Here is a 15,682-nt window from a genome sequence, read left to right on the forward strand (position 1 = left end):
TTAGAGAACCAGAAAATTTGCATTAGTGTGTCTTATCGAGTTTGTTAGGATGCATTAGTGAGTCTGGACTTCGACCGTGTTTTCTTTAAAAATGATTGCTTAACATTTTTGTTGGAAACTATATATTTTTAACATATGAATATTATGTGACATATTAATCTCTTAACGTGTTTGATATTATGTGATAGATGTCTACCTCTAGAACAAGTCCCATTGACTCACCTAATAATAATGAAGAGTCAAATGTAAATTGGAATGATTTGTGGACTGATTCACAAGTTCCCGAAGAGGAACCGGAAGAAGAGTCGGAACCGGAAGAAGAATCGGAACCGGAAGAAGAATCGGAACCGGATGAAGAAATAGAACCGGTGGGGGAAATAATAAAACGGTTAAGTAAAAGAAAATCCTCAACCAACCGACCAAAGTTAATTATGGTCAATGGTGTTTCCGCCAAGGAAGCAAAATATTGGGAGGATTACCAATTCTCCGATGAATCGGATTCCGACGAGAATTCCGATGATGTTATAGAAATTACCCCAACTGAATTTAAAAAGGCAAAAGAAAATAATAAGGGAAAGGGCATAAAAATAGAGAAATCTAATTCCAACCCCGATGAACTTTATATGTATCGTCAACCCCCGAAGTCCTTAAGTTGTAACAATGACCCGGGAACCTCTAAACCACCAGGTTTTTCTAAACCAATGTGGACAACGACGGCTCGTATTAGGGGAACATCATATATCCCTAGAAACTTGGCAAAACGAACCAAAACCGAAGAAGAAGAAACGAGCGAGTCGGAATAAGATAGTTGTATTCGTGTGGTGTAATATATGGAATATAGTGTTCTTATGCTTTATGATATATGTAAAAATTGCTTGTATTAATAAGTATTTTTTTTATGAATCTAACTCTTGTCTATTTTACAGTTTAAAAACATAAAATGGATAGACAACCCAATATTTTAAGAGACCTACCCGGAGACATGATTGATGAAATCTTGTCTAGAGTCGGCCAGAATTCTTCGGCACAACTATTTAAGGCGAGATCAGTTTGTAAGACATTCGAAGAACGTTCCAAGAATGTCTTGGTTTATAAGAGACTTTCGTTTGAAAGATGGGGGATATCACATTGGGAAACCAATAAGTTACGATGTGTTTACTTTGACGCATATATTGCGGGGAACCCAAATGCTATTTTACGCAACGGGTTAAGAAATTATTTTGACTCAATATATCCGAATATTGGACTTCGTGATTTAGAAAAAGCGGCTAACATGCAACATAAAGAAGCATGTTATGCTTACGGATTAGTAATGTTCGCTTCTCACCAAAGTGAGAACAAGAACATCGGGCTACAACTATTAAACAAAACGTTTCCACAAGTGACGGAGTCGGTAATTGGGGTAAGAAATGAGGTTTTTAGATTATTACGGGACTGTTGGACATTACGTAACCCTCGTCCCTTTGATGACGTTACAACACGCTGTCTTATCAACGACCATAACGGTTATGTTGCACAAGACCAAGGATGGGAAGTAGTCCTAGTAAAACCAGAATGCATGACTTGTTTCTGGACGTATGAATTACGTGTCTTTATTGCCTTTGCTGAACGACTTGTGTACTAGCTAGAATTGTCTTCACAACTATCTTGTATCAAAGTTATTGTGTGCTATATTTCATGCTTTATGTAAAATAAGCGGTATTGTAAGTTTGTAAAATATTGTATAAAAGTTTGAACGCGAAATATTATTATAATCAGTTTTTCATATAGAATTGTAGTAGTTGAATTGTATATTAGCTACTAAGTATGAACTTAACGGGTAGGTACTACCCGAATTTAAACTTATAAAACGCTAATATGAAGAAAAAGCTTTTATAAATGAGTTCATATTATGCTACGAAATACTATTAACTACTCTTAATATTCTGTATGATTAACTTGTTCCATTTAACTATTTTGAAGGAAATGGCACCGACTACTCGACACACCGTGAATATGAATGAAGAGGAATTCCGTACTTTTCTAGCTTCAAACATAGCCGCAGTACAGGCTGCGCTACATACCAACAATAACCTTAGATCTAGCAGTACAGGAAATCGTGTAGGATGCACCTACAAAGAATTCACTGCCTGCAAACCTTTGGAATTTGATGGAACCGAAGGACCGATCGGATTGAAACGGTGGACCGAGAAGGTCGAATCGGTGTTTGCCATAAGTAAGTGTACTGAAGAGGACAAAGTGAAGTACGCTACGCATACCTTCACAGGTTCTGCGTTAACATGGTGGAATACCTATCTAGAGCAAGTGGGACAAGACGATGCGTACGCACTACCGTGGTCAGCATTCAAGCACTTGATGAACGAGAAGTACCGTCCCAGAACCGAGGTCAATAAGCTCAAGACAGAACTTAGAGGGTTACGAACCCAAGGATTTGATATTACCACGTACGAAAGACGATTCACAGAATTGTGCCTATTGTGTCCGGGAGCATTCGAAGATGAGGAAGAGAAGATCGACGTGTTTGTGAAAGGATTACCGGAAAGAATCCAAGAAGATATAAGTTCACACGAGCCCGCCTCCATACAACAGGCATGTAGAATGGCTCACAAACTCGTGAACCAAATTGAAGAAAGAATTAAAGAACAGACTGCTGAAGAGGCCAATGTGAAGCAAGTCAAAAGAAAGTGGGAGGAAAACGGTGATAAGAATCACCAATACAACAACAACAGCAATTACAACAATAATCGCAACAATTATCCCAACAATCGCAACATCAATCGCAACTACAACAAACGGCCCAACAACAACAACAACAACAACAACAACAGCAACTACAACAATCATCCCAACAACAATAATAACCGCAACAACAACAACAATCAGAAGCAGCTATGCCAAAGGTGTGAAAAGAATCACTCGGGGTTCTGCACCAAATTTTGCAACAAGTGTAAAAGAAATGGTCATAGCGCGGCGAAGTGTGAGGTCTACGGACCAGGGGTTAATAGAACGAAAGGAACAAATGGTGTCGGAACGAGTAATGGCGGAGCAAGTAGTGTCGGAGCAAGTTATGCCAATGTAGTTTGTTATAAATGTGGAAAACCGGGCCACATTATTAGAAATTGCCCAAACCAGGAGATCACGAATGGACAAGGCCGTGGAAGAGTTTTCAATATTAATGCGGCAGAGGCACAGGAAGACCCGGAGCTTGTTACGGGTACGTTTCTTATTGACAATAAATCTGCTTACGTTTTATTTGATTCGGGTGCGGATAGAAGCTATATGAGTAGAGATTTTTGTGCTAAATTAAGTTGTCCATTGACGCCTTTGGATAGTAAATTTTTACTCGAATTAGCAAATGGTAAATTAATTTCAGCAGATAATATATGTCGGAATCGAGAAATTAAACTGGTTAGCGAAACATTTAAGATTGATTTGATACCAGTAGAGTTAGGGAGTTTTGATGTGATAATCGGTATGGACTGGTTGAAAGAAGTAAAAGCGGAGATCGTTTGTTACAAAAATGCAATTCGCATTATACGAGAAAAAGGAAAACCCTTAAAGGTGTACGGAGAAAAGGGCAACACGAAGCTACATCTTATTAGTAATTTGAAGGCACAAAAACTAATAAGAAAAGGTTGCTATGCTGTTCTAGCACACGTCGAGAAAGTACAAACTGAAGAAAAGAGCATCAATGATATTCCCATTACAAAAGAATTTCCCGATGTATTTCCGAAAGAATTACCGGGATTACCCCCACATCGATCCGTTGAATTTCAAATAGATCTTGTACCAGGAGCTGCACCAATAGCTCGTGCTCCTTACAGACTCGCACCCAGCGAGATGAAAGAACTGCAAAGCCAATTACAAGAACTTTTAGAGCGTGGTTTCATTCGACCAAGCACATCACCGTGGGGAGCTCCTGTTTTGTTTGTCAAGAAGAAAGATGGTACATTCAGGTTGTGTATCGACTACCGAGAGTTGAACAAACTTACCATCAAGAACCGCTACCCACTACTGAGAATCGACGACTTATTTGATCAACTACAAGGCTCGTCTGTTTATTCAAAGATTGACTTACGTTCCGGGTATCATCAAATGCGGGTGAAAGAAGATGATATTCCAAAGACTGCTTTCAGAACACGTTACGGTCATTACGAGTTTATGGTCATGCCGTTTGGTTTAACTAATGCACCAGCTGTGTTCATGGACCTTATGAACCGAGTGTGTGGACCATACCTTGACAAGTTTGTCATTATTTTCATTGATGACATACTTATTTACTCAAAGAATGACCAAGAACACGGTGAACATTTGAGAAAGGTGTTAGAAGTATTGAGGAAGGAAGAATTGTACGCTAAGTTTTCAAAGTGTGCATTTTGGTTGGAAGAAGTTCAATTCCTCGGTCACATAGTGAACAAAGAAGGTATTAAGGTGGATCCGGCAAAGATAGAAACTGTTGAAAAGTGGGAAACCCCGAAAACTCCGAAACACATACGCCAGTTTTTAGGACTAGCTGGTTACTACAGAAGGTTCATCCAAGACTTTTCCAGAATAGCAAAACCCTTGACTGCATTAACGCATAAAGGGAAGAAATTTGAATGGAATGATGAACAAGAGAAAGCGTTTCAGTTATTGAAGAAAAAGCTAACTACGGCACCTATATTGTCATTGCCTGAAGGGAATGATGATTTTGTGATTTATTGTGACGCATCAAAGCAAGGTCTCGGTTGTGTATTAATGCAACGAACGAAGGTGATTGCTTATGCGTCTAGACAATTGAAGATTCACGAACAAAATTATACGACGCATGATTTGGAATTAGGCGCGGTTGTTTTTGCATTAAAGACTTGGAGGCACTACTTATATGGGGTCAAAAGTATTATATATACCGACCACAAAAGTCTTCAACACATATTTAATCAGAAACAACTGAATATGAGGCAGCGTAGGTGGATTGAATTATTGAATGATTACGATTTTGAGATTCGTTACCACCCGGGGAAGGCAAATGTGGTAGCCGATGCCTTGAGCAGGAAGGATAGAGAACCCATTCGAGTAAAATCTATGAATATAATGATTCATAATAACATTACTACTCAAATAAAGGAGGCGCAACAAGGAGTTTTAAAAGAGGGAAATTTAAAGGATGAAATACCCAAAGGATCGGAGAAGCATCTTAATATTCGGGAAGACGGAACCCGGTATAGGGCTGAAAGGATTTGGGTACCAAAATTTGGAGATATGAGAGAAATGGTACTTAGAGAAGCTCATAAAACCAGATACTCAATACATCCTGGAACGGGGAAGATGTACAAGGATCTCAAGAAACATTTTTGGTGGCCGGGTATGAAAGCCGATGTTGCTAAATACGTAGGAGAATGTTTGACGTGTTCTAAGGTCAAAGCTGAGCATCAGAAACCATCAGGTCTACTTCAACAACCCGAAATCCCGGAATGGAAATGGGAAAACATTACCATGGATTTCATCACTAAATTGCCAAGGACTGCAAGTGGTTTTGATACTATTTGGGTAATAGTTGATCGTCTCACCAAATCAGCACACTTCCTACCAATAAGAGAAGATGACAAGATGGAGAAGTTAGCACGACTGTATTTGAAGGAAGTCGTCTCCAGACATGGAATACCAATCTCTATTATCTCTGATAGGGATGGCAGATTTATTTCAAGATTCTGGCAGACATTACAGCAAGCATTAGGAACTCGTCTAGACATGAGTACTGCCTATCATCCACAAACTGATGGGCAGAGCGAAAGGACGATACAAACGCTTGAAGACATGCTACGAGCATGTGTTATTGATTTCGGAAACAGTTGGGATCGACATCTACCGTTAGCAGAATTTTCCTACAACAACAGCTACCATTCAAGCATTGAGATGGCACCGTTTGAAGCACTTTATGGTAGAAAGTGCAGGTCTCCGATTTGTTGGAGTGAGGTGGGGGATAGACAGATTACGGGTCCGGAGATTATACAAGAAACTACCGAGAAGATCATCCAAATTCAACAACGGTTGAAAACCGCCCAAAGTCGACAAAAGAGCTACGCTGACATTAAAAGAAAAGATATAGAATTTGAAATTGGAGAGATGGTCATGCTTAAAGTTTCACCTTGGAAAGGCGTTGTTCGATTTGGTAAACGAGGGAAATTAAATCCAAGGTATATTGGACCATTCAAGATTATTGATCGTGTCGGACCAGTAGCTTACCGACTTGAGTTACCTCAACAACTCGCGGCTGTACATAACACTTTCCACGTCTCGAATTTGAAGAAATGTTTTGCTAAAGAAGATCTCACTATTCCGTTAGATGAAATCCAAATCAACGAAAAACTCCAATTCATCGAAGAACCCGTCGAAATAATGGATCGTGAGGTTAAAAGACTTAAGCAAAACAAGATACCAATTGTTAAGGTTCGATGGAATGCCCGTAGAGGACCCGAGTTCACCTGGGAGCGTGAAGATCAGATGAAGAAGAAATACCCGCATCTATTTCCAGAAGATTCGTCAACACCTTCAACAGCTTAAAATTTCGGGACGAAATTTATTTAACGGGTAGGTACTGTAGTGACCCGAACTTTTCCATGTTTATATATATTAATTGAGATTGATGTTTACATGATTAAATGTTTCCAACATGTTAAGCAATCAAACTTGTTAAGACTTGATTAATTGAAATAGGTTTCATATAGACAATTGACCACCCAAGTTGACCGGTGATTCACGAACGTTAAAACTTGTAAAAAACTATATGATGACATATATATGGTTATATATATAGTTAACATGATATTATGATAAGTAAACATATCATTAATTATATTAACAATGAACTACATATGTAAAAACAAGACTACTAACTTAATGATTTTGAAACGAGACATATATGTAACGTTTATCGTTGTAACGACATTTAATGTATATATATCATATTAAGAGATATTCGTACATCATAATATCATGATAATATAATAATTTAAAATCTCTTTTGTTATTATAAACATTGGGTTAACAATATTTAACAAGATCGTTAACCTAAAGGTTTCAAAACAACACTTACATGTAACGACTAACGATGACTTAACGACTCAGTTAAAATATATATACATGTAGTGTTTTAATATGTATTTATACACTTTTGAAAGACTTCAATACACTTATCAAAATACTTCTACTTAACAAAAATGCTTACAATTACATTCTCGTTCAGTTTCATCAACAATTCTACTCGTATGCACCCGTATTCGTACTCGTACAATACACAGCTTTTAGATGTATGTACTATTGGTATATACACTCCAATGATCAGCTCTTAGCAGCCCATGTGAGTCACCTAACACATGTGGGAACCATCATTTGGCAACTAGCATGAAATATCTCATAAGATTACAAAAATATGAGTAATCATTCATGACTTATTTACATGAAAACAAAATTACATATCCTTTATATCTAATCCATACACCAACGACCAAAAACACCTACAAACACTTTCATTCTTCAATTTTCTTCATCTAATTGAACTCTCTCAAGTTCTATCTTCAAGTTCTAAGTGTTCTTCATAAATTCCAAAAGTTCTAGTTTCATAAAATCAAGAATACTTTCAAGTTTGCTAGCTCACTTCCAATCTTGTAAGGTGATCATCCAACCTCAAGAAATCTTTGTTTCTTACAGTAGGTTATCATTCTAATACAAGGTAATAATCATATTCAAACTTTGGTTCAATTTCTATAACTATAACAATCTTATTTCAAGTGATGATCTTACTTGAACTTGTTTTCGTGTCATGATTTTGCTTCAAGAACTTTGAGCCATCCAAGGATCCATTGAAGCTAGATCCATTTTTCTCTTTTCCAGTAGGTTCATCCAAGGAACTTAAGGTAGTAATGATGTTCATAACATCATTCGATTCATACATATAAAGCTATCTTATTCGAAGGTTTAAACTTGTAATCACTAGAACATAGTTTAGTTAACTCTAAACTTGTTCGCAAACAAAAGTTAATCCTTCTAACTTGACTTTTAAAATCAACTAAACACATGTTCTATATCTATATGATATGCTAACTTAATGATTTAAAACCTGGAAACACGAAAAACACCGTAAAACCGGATTTACGCCGTCGTAGTAACACCGCGGGCTGTTTTGGGTTAGTTAATTAAAAACTATGATAAACTTTGATTTAAAAGTTGTTATTCTGAGAAAATGATTTTTATTATGAACATGAAACTATATCCAAAAATTATGGTTAAACTCAAAGTGGAAGTATGTTTTCTAAAATGGTCATCTAGACGTCGTTCTTTCGACTGAAATGACTACCTTTACAAAAACGACTTGTAACTTATTTTTCCGACTAGAAACCTATACTTTTTTTGTTTAGATTCATAAAATAGAGTTCAATATGAAACCATAGCAATTTGATTCACTCAAAACGGATTTAAAATGAAGAAGTTATGGGTAAAACAAGATTGGATAATTTTTCTCATTTTAGCTACGTGAAAATTGGTAACAAATCTATTCCAACCATAACTTAATCAACTTGTATTATATATTATGTAATCTTGAGATACCATAGACACGTATACAATGTTTCGACCTATCATGTCGACACATCTATATATATTTCGGAACAACCATAGACACTCTATATGTGAATGTTGGAGTTAGCTATACAGGGTTGAGGTTGATTCCAAAATATATATAGTTTGAGTTGTGATCAATACTGAGATACGTATACACTGGGTCGTGGATTGATTCAAGATAATATTTATCGATTTATTTCTGTACATCTAACTGTGGACAACTAGTTGTAGGTTACTAACGAGGACAGCTGACTTAATAAACTTAAAACATCAAAATATATTAAAAGTGTTGTAAATATATTTTGAACATACTTTGATATATATGTATATATTGTTATAGGTTCGTGAATCAACCAGTGGCCAAGTCTTACTTCCCGACGAAGTAAAAATCTGTGAAAGTGAGTTATAGTCCCACTTTTAAAATCTAATATTTTTGGGATGAGAATACATGCAGGTTTTATAAATGATTTACAAAATAGACACAAGTACGTGAAACTACATTCTATGGTTGAATTATCGAAATCGAATATGCCCCTTTTTATTAAGTCTGGTAATCTAAGAATTAGGGAACAGACACCCTAATTGACGCGAATCCTAAAGATAGATCTATTGGGCCTAACAAACCCCATCCAAAGTACCGGATGCTTTAGTACTTCGAAATTTATATCATATCCGAAGGGTGTCCCGGAATGATGGGGATATTCTTATATATGCATCTTGTTATTGTCGGTTACCAGGTGTTCACCATATGAATGATTTTTATCTCTATGTATGGGATGTGTATTGAAATATGAAATCTTGTGGTCTATTGTTACGATTTGATATATATAGGTTAAACCTATAACTCACCAACATTTTTGTTGACGTTTAAAGCATGTTTATTCTCAGGTGAATATTAAGAGCTTCCGCTGTTGCATACTAAAATAAGGACAAGATTTGGAGTCCATGTTTGTATGATATTGTGTAAAAACTGCATTCAAGAAACTGATTTCGATGTAACATATTTGTATTGTAAACCATTATGTAATGGTCGTGTGTAAACAGGATATTTTAGATTATCATTATTTGATAATCTACGTAAAGCTTTTTAAACCTTTATTTATGAAATAAAGGTTATGGTTTGTTTTAAAAATGAATGCAGTCTTTGAAAAATGTCTCATATAGAGGTCAAAACCTCGCAACGAAATCAATTAATATGGAACGTTTTTAATCAATAAGAACGGGACATTTCACTTACCAGCGAACCTATTCGAGACACCATTTTATTTCTCATTTCCAGAGTATCTTGGCACGATTATATACTATCTCATATTCTAGATCTTATTCACCCACTCGTCCGAACCACCGATCATCCCGGCATAATAGAAGAAGTCAACGAGCTTCGCGCTCGGGTAGTGGCTTTGGAGAATATGGTGCAAAAGTTACAAACACCAGCAGCAGCACCAGCAGCATAACCAGTACCACCATCATCAATGCCAACAGTACCATTACCACCCCCAGTCACAACCGCGTCGTAAACCTCAACTTTACAATCTGTACCTCGAGCCTCAACGTCATACGCACCATAGAGCACCAACAACAATAACCGATGAAGTATTAATCCATCACTTCATTGGAGAAACCTTCTACAGCGAATACGTAATCTCTAAAGTCTTAGAGATTATCTATTCTAACCCTAACCATAAATCAGATGAGTGAACCAAAATGATAGAAGGAAGAATAGAAACCCTGACAAGAATGGTGCGTGATTTACAAGCTAGACTTATTTTACCAATAGCATCAGCAGTACCGTTAGCATCATTAGCACAGTCAGAGCTGTCAGCATCATCAGAATCAGCAGCATCTATAACATCACAAGCTCTGCCAGTTCAAGAATCACCGTGGACATTATTACGAATCAACAACGATTATATTGTATCAATGAATTATGAAGTATTAACTCAATTCCTCTGAAGAGTTTATATGTATATCTTATTAATATAAATTTTGAAACCATCATAAATCTTTTCGTACTAAGCTATTATGTATGAATTGAAAATGGGTAGAAACTACTCAGTTAAATTCATATTACTAATATGCTATAATCCTTCGATTAACGACTTAACTATCATTAACCACAATCTCTGTTCTAACTCAATGAATCTCATTTCATAATAATTTAAGTGTATTATTCAATTACATGTTTGATTTTACACTTTCGATATACTCAAAACTTCCTAGAAAACATTATTCATATCTTGCAAAGTTCACAAGAATTCCATGAACACCAACATCATGCATCAACAAATCACGAAGTATTGATTCATAATTTCAATTTCATTGAAGAAATACTTCGTAAAAGTTATGTAATTTTAGGGATTATTCAATTCCAGTTCCAACCGTAAATCAAATGAGTTTAATTTAATATTAACTCATTAAATCTATACTACATCTGAAGAAAATATACATACATATTTTCATAAGGACTGTAATATAATTCTTTTGTACAAAATATTAATTGTGAAAATTTTTAACGGGTAGGTAATACCCGAGAGATATATAAATTCACAATTAATATGTTACATATTTCGATTCCGATTCAACAAATCATCCACTATACTCCCTACTTTCACAACGATATACATTTGTTTATAGAAATCAAAAACAGCCATACTCATTCAAACCCAGTTACATATTCTGATTTTGAAACCTCAAAATTCAAATCGAGATATAACCGGTATCACACTCTTAGATTCCCACATCTTTCAAAGCTATACTTTGACTACAAAACTGTGATAGAACAACATTTCTATTCATAAAATACTTGTATCATTCAAACTCCTAGAACATCATATGATTACAAACTGTGTTTAAACCCTTTGAGATTTCCTGAAGACACTTCAAATAATGAACAATTGAGATGATGATCCAACCACATGTTACCCACAGTTATGTACCTGAAAAACTCTTGAAACCAAAGTAAAAGTTTAAACACGTATCCGCGTCAGATTCTTTGGCATTTATTAGCAAAAATAACTTTGCGATTCCTTTTCAAAATAGCTAATTTTGTCACAGCTTCAACAAGTCAACTTTGATGTTTTTCATCCGGAGTGGCTTTATTATAACCCTGATATATACGATTACCCTTTTGTTACCGGAGAACCTTTTATATTCCACGACATTATCAACAGATGTACCAATAACTTTGTTACCCTTTGGCGTAAGTCTCTCTGAAATATCATTATATATATTCATTGAAACCCCATCATTTACTCATCCGCATCTTGTAACAAGAATTGCCATACCAATTACTGGGAATCAGCAATCAGTATTTTGAAATATCGCAACGTTTCTACTTCAACATTTATATATATACATATAACTTACATATTTCGAATGTGAAGTTTCTGAAAAACACACTGACCTACTAATCAGTACTATGAAGTTTTGAAAAAGGCTGGTGAAGTGGCAAGGACTGTAGACAACAATTACGGTCAGAAGATTGATAATAAAGAATAGTAAAGTGGAAAAGTTCAAACGAAAAATTTGATACTGAAAAACGGATTGAGCAAAGTATGAAGGAAGCTGTGGACAAATCATAAGGCGAAACCTGCTTTCAAAGAATCCAAATGATTCCGTGTCTACTGAAGTCATTATCGAATACCTTGCTCCTGACTCTAAACCTCTGCAGACAATATTCTTCATCATCCTCTGATATTAGAAATTCTAAGATATCATCGTATCTATCATTATAAATATCCTTCATATTGCTGAAAATATTTCCATAATTATTCTTCTCTGAAATCATTTACCTCTTCGCTCTGTCTGTATTACATCATAAAAGAAACTATTTTAGTTTCTAAATTCTGAAACTTTCAAGTTTAAAATAGGAATATTTTTGAAGTAGTGTTGGGAACTGAAGCATGAATTAGTATAATATAATGACACTTGATCAACGTGATTATATTACAGTAAGTCATGCTGAGTTTCTAAAATAGAACGTGATGATTCACAGATCATAATGTCAACATGTGCCATGTTACACGACTCCTGTATTCTATTTAACATCTAAATTATCAAGAAAATATTTCTTGATGATTCGGCCTTTTCCGAGGTATTCTAGTAATTTGACAGGTCAAGATCGTGCCATTACAGTTTCCTTGTTAGAACATTAACAATGTTCATTCCGAAATTCATATCTGCGTATTCTGGACCATTACAAGCGGTGCTTAATCGCAAGAAGAAGAAATGAAAGGACATGATGTGCTAGCGGAGGCGTACTAAAATACTATTATTTTTATTACGAAATATGAAGAAATATTACACAAGTTTTATTTAATTTATTTACAGATGGGATATACCTAAACCTTGCTACAACACTATAGGCAGTGTACCTAATCGTAGAGTAGTATAGTTTTTAGTAAGTCCGGTTCGTTCCACATGGAGACGGCTTATTTTACACTATATTTTTATATAACTATATTTATAATATATATATATATATATATATATATATATATATATATATATATATATATATATATATATATATATATTACAATTATTATTATTATAAAAAGGGGGTTTTACCATTTAATGACTGGTTTGTCGATTTTATATTTTAAGCGAAACATAAAGTAAATGACGATATTTAACTAACGATAAAATAAATAACAATAATTAAAATAACAATAAATAAAAGTACAAGGAAATATGAAATAAAATATATTATGCTTATTTAAACTTCCGTACTCATGATGTTTGACGTTTTGATTTTAATTTATTACCCTGGGTTAATTGTTCTTTGTCCTGGATTATTTGATAAGTCCATCTGGTTTTGTCCATAATAGTCCATCGGTCATAATTATAAAGTGCGAGGGTCTTCGCCAAATTAACCTTATACTCGAAGTCAAATATTCCAATTAATTGGGGACTTAAACTGTAATAAGGTTTTAATACATTGTTAATGATTACACCAGGTTATCGACTGCGTGTAACCCAAGGTTTTAATACTTTATTAACAATTACACCAATTTCCCTTGAATGTAATCCACCCTTGTTTCAATGAGTCTATTGACTATTAATCCATCCCCGTGTCCGGTCAAATGAATAATTATTAGTATTTATAAATATCCCGCTCACTGTACCCAGTCAAGCGTATGTGGTTATATATAGATACGTCAAATTATAAATCTCTATATTAAATTAACATGATATCATTTAGTTAATCAAATATATAGCCCATTAATAGCCCATAGTCCAATTTCCACAAGTGTCGGTCTTTTGTCCAAACCCCAATTATGGTCCAAAGCCCAATAACCCTATCTTAATATTTAGCGCAACATCATGATTACTTTGGCTCAAATAAGCATAATAATAACTTAAGTACGATACATAATTAAAAAGGAAGAATTTAGCTTACAGTGATTATTAATCGTGTAGTGTTACAGAGACAGAGTTCTGACTTTAAAACCCGTAAAATAACCGTTACAATACCCAAACTAATTAATATAAAACTAAACTATATTATATTATATATATATATATATATATATATTTATATATATATATATATATATATATCATTGAGGGAGAGAAAGATGGATATATCTATTGTGTTTTTTTGTCGAGCAGAAGCCTGGTATTTATAGGCATAATTCCTGATTTTGATGCCCATGCGAGTGCATGGGGTTTTAGTGCAAATCTCATGCACTCGCATGGGCTCATGCACTCGCATGGGTTTTATGCCTATTTCCCATGCGATCGCATGACCATCAGATCCAGCTCACATATTTTTTGTTTTCTTGCTTGTCGACATATTATATATATATATATATATATATATATAATATATATAATTTATATTAATTATATATATATATTATATTATATTCTTGTGCATAGTTGACTTGTAATTTTTGCTCCGTTGTCTCGTACATTTACGCCCAGTTTATGTCTCGGTTCCGGTTTCTCGAACGTCTTTTCGTATGCTTTAATATCTTGTACATTACGGTCCACAACTTGTACTCTTGTCAATATTTAGATGTTGATCATCAATAAATTGAACCACTTGGAGTTTAACTTGTACGTTTGAGCATTTTGGACGTTTGCGTCTTCAAATGTTCGTTTTCTTCTTTTGTCTTCCCACTTATTTATTTAAACGATTATTACATAAAAATAGAACAATTGCAACTAAAAACTTTACATATTGGAAGGATATTGCGCCTAAATATATGTTCATTTGGAGCACTATCAAATATCCCCACACTTGAGCGTTGCTTGTCCTCAAGCAATACATAACTCGAAATAAATTCAAACTTCACTCGAATCACTTTTTTATTCTCATACTTTATACATCAGTGATTTTGATACAGTGGTATAAGCAATGATAGTAACATTGTAGTTTACAGTCCCACATGACTATGAAAATGTAGATCCTTTAAGGAAATTGGATCTTTATAAAAACATTTGATCTTTTGAAAATTCATTCTAGCTTTTACCCTAGATAAGTTTTCCGGAATAACCCTTCACCGGTGTTTGCAAATTGTTTTTGTGGGTTTTGTGGGTTTCAAATTTTAAAATTTTAGCTCAAAACTTGTGGTTTTGTGTCACCCACTTGCTAACCTTGTATTAGGAAAGCACACGTCTAGTTTACTTGCTCCGTGTATTACCTTTCGGTAAACTACCATCCGGTTGTATAGGAAAGCGTTGAACAAGCAACTGTTAAGGCAATGTCTAATGACATGCAGATGTTCATGGTCTAAAACTTGTCGGATGCAATTACTATCCTTTGTAGGAGTAATAGCAAAGATCACCCTATAGTTTTTTGGTCTGGCACAAGGTCCTGTCTTCGACCATGCTATGCAACCATCGTTCTTACGGTTGACACCCGATTTGGTTCAGGTGACCTACGGAATTCCAGGTGAATCCCTAGGATTTTACATTCAATGGTAATGAACGCATTGAAAATAGGTTTTCAGAAAAAAAAATCGGTTTTAATTTGATCAAAATATTTTCTCGTTCAAGCTCGAGTTTAGATATCATTGAATTCCATGAGTTTGTAATTCTCAATCTTTAAGGTCAATCTCAAGGATTGAGTAATATC

This window comes from Rutidosis leptorrhynchoides, chromosome 1, assembly GCF_046630445.1.
Source record: "Rutidosis leptorrhynchoides isolate AG116_Rl617_1_P2 chromosome 1, CSIRO_AGI_Rlap_v1, whole genome shotgun sequence".
Taxonomy (NCBI): Eukaryota; Viridiplantae; Streptophyta; class Magnoliopsida; order Asterales; family Asteraceae; genus Rutidosis; species Rutidosis leptorrhynchoides.